Source organism: Xiphophorus maculatus, chromosome 23 (assembly GCF_002775205.1).
Source record: "Xiphophorus maculatus strain JP 163 A chromosome 23, X_maculatus-5.0-male, whole genome shotgun sequence".
NCBI classification, from domain to species: Eukaryota; Metazoa; Chordata; class Actinopteri; order Cyprinodontiformes; family Poeciliidae; genus Xiphophorus; species Xiphophorus maculatus.
In genome coordinates, this window is record NC_036465.1 from 6,402,178 (window position 1) to 6,411,279 (window position 9,102).

Here is a 9,102-nt window from a genome sequence, read left to right on the forward strand (position 1 = left end):
TGTGGAATTGATTTAACTCCTCAACCGAACGCAGTCCCAGTGTTTCTTTAATAAAGTGCAATGGCTCTGAAGTTGATTTGTGTTTACAGCTTTCATAGAAGTCAGTGTAACTAAATCACAACATCTTAGTCAGAGTAATGTCTTTGTACCAACTCAAATACGTAAAACCTAAAGTTTTATTGCAACAAAAAATGTAGTGGTGTCCAGAAATATACATCACTGCATTTTCTGTCAGTTTCAACAAGTAAGTAAAAAAAACTTTGGTTTTTTTTTTTAAAGTTACATACTGCAGCTTTAAATTAGACTAGACTAACCTTTTCCTGTTTTAGGTCAGTTTGGATTACCAAAATATATTTTTCTAGCTATTCGCTTTAAAAAGAAAAAACAGGTCACTGGAGGAGTTTAAAAAGTTGCTAAATACATCAACAGAGTCGCTAAGTTGCAATAGTGCTTTCCCTCATCCTGGTCTCTGTTGTCTGCAAGAAAAATCTACCCAAGTCAACCTGACTTACATCACAACTCTGGGATTCACAAATAAAATTAATTCCTTATTTATCTAAAACAGCAAAAGTTTATCCTAATTTAATGACCCAAAATGAAAGGGAAACGATTTGTGTCTATTTATACCATGTATGTAATGTTGTTGCGATTGGTCACAACAAACTTAATGTTTCTCTTACGTATTTCATCACCTCAGCCTTGTACTTTCAAAACCTCTGCTGAGTAATATTCTTAAATTAAATAATTCTCTACAGATTTATTATTTTCTCTGCTAATAAAAAAATAATTTGGAATAACGTAAGTGTGTTTATAGCATGCTTGTCTGTGCTGAGGTTGAAAAAAAACCTCTGAACTGTTTAAATATTGGATTATTTTTAAAGTGCTTGCCTCTGTTTTGTTTTTGCTATATGCAAACAAAAAAATAAAAATCATAATTTTAAAACTATATGATCATATATCTCGAATTATTTACTCATTCCGTCCCCAGTTATGTTATATAGGCAGTTTAAAGCTCCAAAAAGAGGCAGCCAAGACCTTTTGAATGCCCTTTGTGTTTTGTTAAGGGCTCCATCAGCCTCCAAGTAATTCCTCATTTTTGAGCGTCTGCTCTGAGGTCACATATATTTACCGGAGCTGCTTTAGGAATCCATCGAAATGCACGAAGGCTGCCGTGCAAGGCAAAAAAGGTCGTCCATAATTGAAAGTGTGACATTGAAAAGGCAGGACAGGAAGGTAATTAATGCTCCAAACCGGTGTTTAAACATGAACCTATTCTGCCCCCTAGTGTCAGCAACAGTTCATGTCCACCCCTGAGAGGCATGAAGAATTTAAAATGCTCAGCAACGTTTAAATGCAGCTCTGGGAGTTTCTATAAAATGCTCTGAAACATTCCGACCTTTGACCCTACAAACTGTTGATTCGTGGAAACGTGAGCACCATGCTTTCTGCACCGAGAGGAAGCCTGGCTTTAAACTTGTGTCTCAGACTGATATGAAAAGAAATTTTTTTTAAAGCTTTATAACTGAAAAAGGCTTATTACAAGGCTTATAATGAATAATTCAGAAACTAAATTGTTTATAATAAAAAAACAGAGAGAGTATTTCTAGTATTTAACCCCACACTACAAAAATACAAACTCTATTTTTAATCTAGTTTTAGTGCAAATATTTTTAATACACTGGAAATAAAATAAAACTAACTTATAAGTAACTTTTTAGCAAGATAATTCCTTAATATTAATGAAAAAGTAGTAGTTCCACTCACACATTCTCTTATAACAAGACATCTTCCCATGTTAGAAGTTGAATAATCTGTCAGTGGAATTACTTATTTTTTATTAATAATAAGGAATCATTTACTTGAAATAATCTTCTGCTAAAAATTTACCTGTAAGTTAGTTTTGTCTCATTTTTAGTGTATGGAGATATTTGCACTAAAAACTAGGCAAAAAATACTTGGTAAGATTGAGAGTTTTTTTAAATAACTTCAAGATTTCCCTAAAGGTAATAACTGAAGAGGGTTTACGTTTCTTTTAATTCTCTGTAAAAATACATTTAAAAAATCCTAAACATAAAAAAGATTAACTTGGGGGGAAAAAAGATTCCTGTATTGACCCGAGAGAAAATCATTGATCACAGTTTCTCTACAGACAAAATGTTCCTTTGACATGAGCAAACAGACACCTGCAGATTCAGGTCACTGTGGTTTGCTTCCACTATGACTTCATGATATATTTATTTTATCATCTTATCACAACCCAAGAACAGATGTGTTGCTATAATCACAATTAAGTCAGCAGGACGGTCACTTTTTTACAGAACTGTTAGTAAAACAGGAGAACTAAATAATTTAGGGAGTTTCTGTTACTAAATCTTGTCTGATGTAACAAGCAGCTCCCACTCCTGTCAGGAAACCAGTTTAAAAAAATCGTCCTGCTGTACATTAGACAAGCTTTTATTTCACATTTTGAAATCTAATCTTGTGAGCACATCAAGTTCTTCTGACTCCTGTGGAGAGAGATTCTAGAAACAAGCTGCTGAAATAACGAATGAATGAATAAATTAACTCTGTGTGTTGAATGAATACATTTCAACTGTGATTTTAAAATAAAGTGTATAAATAAGAGTTTTATGACAGATGGAATCACAAGGAAAAGTTTGCAGGTAAGACATTTGGGCAAAATTCACAGAATGGTGTAGTTTAGGGGTGTCCAAAGTGTGGCTCAGGGGCCGTTTGTGGACCTTGGACTGATTTTGTGCGGCCCCCAACTGTTGTGACCCAAGAATGATGCAAATTTGGAGACTTTTTATTTGTGATCAAGGTAAAATTATTACCACCATGATTTTCTTACAATGGAAAATGTCAAGTACAACATAAAGCATTTGTATTTTTATGACCGAGCTTTTATAATAAATGAAGCCTAGGCGCAAATTCAAACTGGAAGACTCTTTTATCCCCACCGGGACCCGTTAATTGAAGCGACCTGCCCACAATCGTCGACCTATCAACGCCGGACCAAGCCACGTCACGTCCAATCATCGACCAAGTCCCAGCTGATAAGGACCTTCATTCATGGCGTCCTTCGCTCTCCAGCCGAGCTCAACCCACCACCACCCCTTCTCCTCCATTCGCCCGGTCCTGAGGCCCGCACCCTTCTTCAACCTCCACCACCAGTGCCGGGCCCGGGGGGATGACGTTCCTAACAGCATCGGGGATGCTCATCTGAAGCCTATTGCTAACGCTGCGATAACCGTTATCCCCAGCCGGGGCCCGAGCGCCAAAGACTTTAAATTCTGTTTGTCAATAAACTCTTCTAATTGTCTTCTTATCTCCGTCTGAGTCTCTCCAGATTGAAGTATAACAGCAACTTTTACTGAAAAGCCGACTTTGCTGCACCCAAATCAGTTTTTTTCTAATTTATTCAATTTGGCTAAATATAACAAATGTTTTAATAGAAAGTGACCCAAATCCTGTTCCCATGTTGGGAATAAATTTATTAAATCGAGTCAAAAAAAGTGAAAACTAGACAGCAAACATGCAAAATTCTTTTGTAATTTTTGAATCACAACCTTTTCTTACAAAAAAGACACTACTATATTGATTTATTTTTTATTGATTTATTTTTTATTTTTATGGCCAGCGAATAGTTTTGACTCACTAATTTTGACCCACATGACAAAAAGCACTGAAAGTTGCCCAGTCCAAGCATCTCTAACAGAAGGTCAGTCTATCATGAAAGTTTTTGGATTGCTGAGGGAAAACTCTTACAGGACATGCAGACTGTGCAACAAAAAGCCTCAGACAACAAGTTGTTATTGCTACTTTTTGATAACAACTTAAAAACAATTTCAGACTTTTTCTCAGCTCAAAAAGTAGTCAGAATATAATTTTTATGGTTTATAGGATATTTGATTTTAAAGATTCACTCTCCATAAAAGGATTTGGTGAGCTGACACACAGCAAAATCACCAAGTTAAAGCATTATGCAGTATGAAACTTTTATTATAAAGTTTTTTTTTATATATTTATTAAAACTGTTACTATGGGATTGCAGAATGGTATGAGACAGATAAGCTGTGAAAAAAGAAAAAATCAAGCTTCTCCCAGTGCTAACTAAAAACAACCAATCAGAACCAGGAGGAGGGTCTTATGGCTGTCAATCATTCTTGTGTATGTGCTGCCCCTGCCTTTCCCTTGCTCTCTGCTGTTCTGCAGTTTCTTTGCGACAGCAAAGCCTAATTCTTAATATAATTAGCATACCCACCAATGACAGCAGATATAGAATTTTTCTGTAATGATGAGTTGCTTTTGTGTCATTAGCACATTTAGCAGCATGTTCACAAGGGTGATTGACAACGCCAAGACCTTCCCCCTGCTTTTGATTGGTTGTTTTTGGTTGGAGGTGGAGAGTTTCTTCAGAGGGCAATAGCAGCTTGTAGGAGACCGATCCTTAAAATAAAAGTTGCATACTGCAGCTTTAAGGAATGATCCTGTTGATTTTCTAATGATTTGATTTATAAGGCGCTTCCACATTTAGACATTATTACTACCTCATTCATAATATTATGAAAAGTACTCATGATGGGTGATACAGCCACTCTGATGCTCACCCACAGTGAAAACCTGTCAGTCACGTATTTATATTGCTTTTTTTCATGTGCTTTGTGCAGGAAATGTTTGCAGTTTTTTCCTGACCTTTAATTTGCCGTACAGATATGTAGCTTGTAAGGACTGCCCGGGTTAAACTAATCAAAACATGACCGAACTATAGCAGATTTTCCTGAATCCGTTGCCATCTAAAAACTTATTAAATATGAAGTAGTTTAACATAGTCAGACCTCCCGTCGAGAGTAACCTTTTATATTGCTGAAGTGAAAAAAGCGCAGTTCTGACTCGTGGCGTCCAACCACTGTTTGTTGATGACCCCATTTTATTGAAAGGACAAACTCAACCTCACTTGCACTGCTGTTATACGTCACACCTGCACATCAGAGACCAATCAGCACTCAGATTCAGCACACACACCTCACATCCTCACGTCGGACCCAAACAAGGTCCAGACAGGGTAACCATGTGCTCTTGTTTTGCTGGGATATTAGCAAGTTCTTATGTTATTATCAACTCCTGAACTTTGGGCTCGGTTGATAAAACTGGGCAGGAATCATACTGACTGGTTAATGTGTGTCATCTGAATGTGAACCGCAGTGCTGACAAAATATTGTTACCTTCCTAAAATAATGACCCGTTTTTTATTCCAAAAGTGATTTTGACCAAGGAAAATTATGCCCTTCAGCCATTATTTTAGGAAAGTGGTGATATGCAAAATGACATGCAAACTGTAAGAGAATCTTTAACTTTTTGGTTCAATGTAACTTTCAAAAACTGAATGTTGTCCTATTTTATGATGAAACCTTTATGCAGATTATTTCATTTTTCTTTAGATAAAAGATACATGAGGATGAAAACGTTCAGCCAAATGAGAAACAACTGATAGCAACAGGTGGGGTAAGAAGAGCACAAGTGTGTGGAAGAGAATTGGGGTCACTGTTAATAAAAAATCTGACTATAATTTTACAATCTGACTTTAAACTCAGAATTTTGACTTTAGTCTCAGAGGAGATTTTGTGATTAAAGTCAAATTCTGAGAAAAAAGTGAGTTTTTTTGTTTGTTTGTTTTTTCAGTGGCCCTAATCTTCTTCCGTTAAAGTCTATGCTACATTTACTGGATAACATTTCTGAACTCTTTCTCTTGCATCTCATTAAATTCAGTCTGAAAGAAATTATCCAAAATTTTACAGATTAAAAGTTTGTAACCAAAAACAAACTATTGTGATGGATTTGAGCACCAGAACACCGACAAAATTTAAAAATCTCAATTACACAACTGTTCTTTGCTTTACATTTTTCTCTTTAATTGAATTTTAGAAGTATAGGTATTGTGCAAAACCATATGTAGTCATCAGATTTTAAGAGATTTTAACCCATGAGTCCCCAGACACCAAATTAAACAGAGGTTAAATAAATAACATTTGTACAAAGTAGAAACTAATGAATAATGAACAATAATCAAAGACAGCGCTGTGATGATAAAATATATTATCCACAAATACGCGTGAAAAGAAGGAGGAAAAATATTAAGATTTCTCAAACAATTATGAAATCAGAACCTCAGGTAGTGAATTTAAAATCTAAGTCCATATACAATATAATTTTTCTTATTTTGCACTGCTTAAATACCAAATGTTTGAGGAATGTGTTGTGCATGTGCGGCTAAATCTAAATTAATGAACACTTTGAGGCTTATTCTAACAAGTGGAATGCATTTTACAAATTAAGCTGAACAAATTATGAATAAAATTTCCAAAGCCGGTATTTTAGAATTTTGTTTTGAGAAGTTAAACTGATGGCTCTAGTATTTGTAGCGTGTCTAACAGAAGAAATAAACTCTGCATGTGGCTGGACTTCTGGGTTCAGCTGCTGGTTGGTTCTGACCTTATTGACCCGAGTCAATAATCAGGAGCAGCTCTGTGAAATGTGACACTGAGGAAACGTGAGACGCATCATCAGCAAACTAACACTCACACAGAAACACTCCTCACTCCATTTGGATAAAATGGACAAATGTGTTGAATTATGAAACTAATTATGTGCATTATGAAATCGCATAACGTCAAACAAAAGAGCAAAAGTCATCTGAGACGATAGAAGTCGGTTTATTTTATTGGTGAGTTAATATTTAGTTGAGATGAGAAAATAAAAATAAACAGAAAACTTGACTGCTGAATAAACTTTTTGATAGTATGTTTTATCTAATCTATATTCTTTCATTTAACCAGCTGTTCCTTTAAACTACAACAGACCCTTAAACTTAAATAATCCAGTTTAATGGGGGCAGGAAGACACAAAAATCTAAAACATTAAGACTAAAAACATTTCAGGATTTTACCTGTTCTTTCAAAAACGCCATGAAACATTGGAAAACTTTTCTAATGCTCTGAATATTTTTACAACTTTCTGCCAGCTTTATGTTGGACAGTTTAGGCTCTTCAGATGCTATAAATCTAATTTACAGCAGGAATAAATAGTTTGGTTAAAGATTTACTTTGTAGTTGACATGATAAGCCTGTGAAATATTTAATCATGCGAAACATTTTGCCTAAGATTATTTAGAGCAGCCAACAAGCTACACTTACTGTTAGGTCTCTCCATTAGTCCAACTGCAATATTGTCACCTTCCTATAATAATGGCGTAAATAATTTCTTTCCAGACAATCATTTAGGGAAAAAATGACTTGGTCTATTATTTTAGGAAGTTGACGGTATTTGAAATAAATGACTGTCTCCTAAATAACTGAGATTTGAATTTATTTAAGTTATAATTTAGAGTAAATACTTGGAATTTCAGAGAAATGAGGAAATTATATTAGCTAAATTAGCATTAAGAAAGAAAATTAATTAAATAGATTTTTGAAAAATGCAAGAACACCAAATCTTACCAATTATTTTTGCCTAGTTTGTTATGCAAATACTTTAGTACTCTTGACAAAAGACAAGACTAACTTACCAGTAACTTTTAAGCAAGGAAAAGGAGCTGGTTTTTAAGTCAATAATTTACCTAATATTGATGAAAAGGTATTAGTTTCACTGGCAGATTAACTTATAATAGGGGGAAAATGTCTTGTTATAAGTCAAATATACTGCCAGTGGAAATAGTACTTTTTCCATCAACATTAAGGAATTATTTACTCAATGCAAGTTCATGTGTCTTGCTTAAAATTTGCTTGTAAGTTACTTTTGTCTAATTACAAGTGTACTAAGATATTTGTACAAGAAACTAGACAAAAATACTTGGTAGGATTTTGTGTTTCTGCGGTGTTGTTGACACCAGAATACTTTGGTATATTGGGGTATTCATGGTCGATTCAGTGGCTGCAAAATATCACCAAATCATCTGCAGGTTTGTGAAAATAATGCTGTGTTTTTTCCTTCTTAATATCTTGAGGACAAACATCATAACATTTTGGTTTCACAACAACTTTGGGTGTTTTTACACTACTCTCTAGCAGAACAAAAGAAACAACTAAAGTGGGTTAAACAGGAAAAATAATTATACATTTTAAATCTAATAGCTTTCTAAAAGTTGCCTGGATGGTTATTAGTCCTGCTTTTAGATAGGAGAGTTAAAAGCCCTGAGGAAAAACAGATACATCTTGTTTATTTCCGGTTATTCTTTAGAAGATTTTGATATCTCAGCCTATTGGGATTTGAGTGGAGGAAAACTGGGAGTGTCCTTCAGTGGTTGTCTTAAACATTAACTTCAGCTATTTTATAGAGACTATATGTTTACAGACCAATTAACCCCTTAAATACTAAATGCCACTCTAGTTTTACTAAAACCAGGCAGCAACGTTTTGTTTTTAAGAATTTTTCAGCTGGTAAAGAAGATGTCTGGGCAACATTTCTGTCATAATTTGTAATAAATTCAACCTGGATACTATTTATTTATGGGTACTTCAGGCGAATATTTATTTTAAAGTGCTTCCAAAGAACAGGAGTCAAAAAAATAAGAGATTTATTGATTGTGATAGTCTTTGTTTATGTTGTAAAAACAGATAAAGATTTATGGGGTGCCATCAGGGACATTAATCAATGTTATAGAATAGAATAGAATAGAATAGAAGTACTTTATTCATCCCAGCAGGGAAATTACATTAGCCTGTATAGGTAAAATAAAACTCAGAGTTTTAGCAGAGAAGCTTCAAAACTACAAAATCTGCCTCCAGTGGTCAGACTGGAAATTCTGGGAAGCACAGTTCAGCCTGGGTGTTATGAATGTGTGGAGTGGTTCTGTGTCATTGCTTTGGGTCAGGGAGTGGTGCTTTAGCATTGCTTTGGGTCAGGGAGTGGTGCTTTAGCATTGCTTTGGGTCAGGGAGTGTTTCTTTAGCATTGCTTTGGGTCAGGCTGTTCCTGATTTTAGTTAAATTCCACAGGAATGAATGCAGCTAATGCTTGTGTTCCCTTTCTGGAAGCTAAAGTAGGTTTATAGGTGTAAAGTGAATTTCTAAGGTTTTTAGAATAAAAGTGAATGTTGAAATTATGT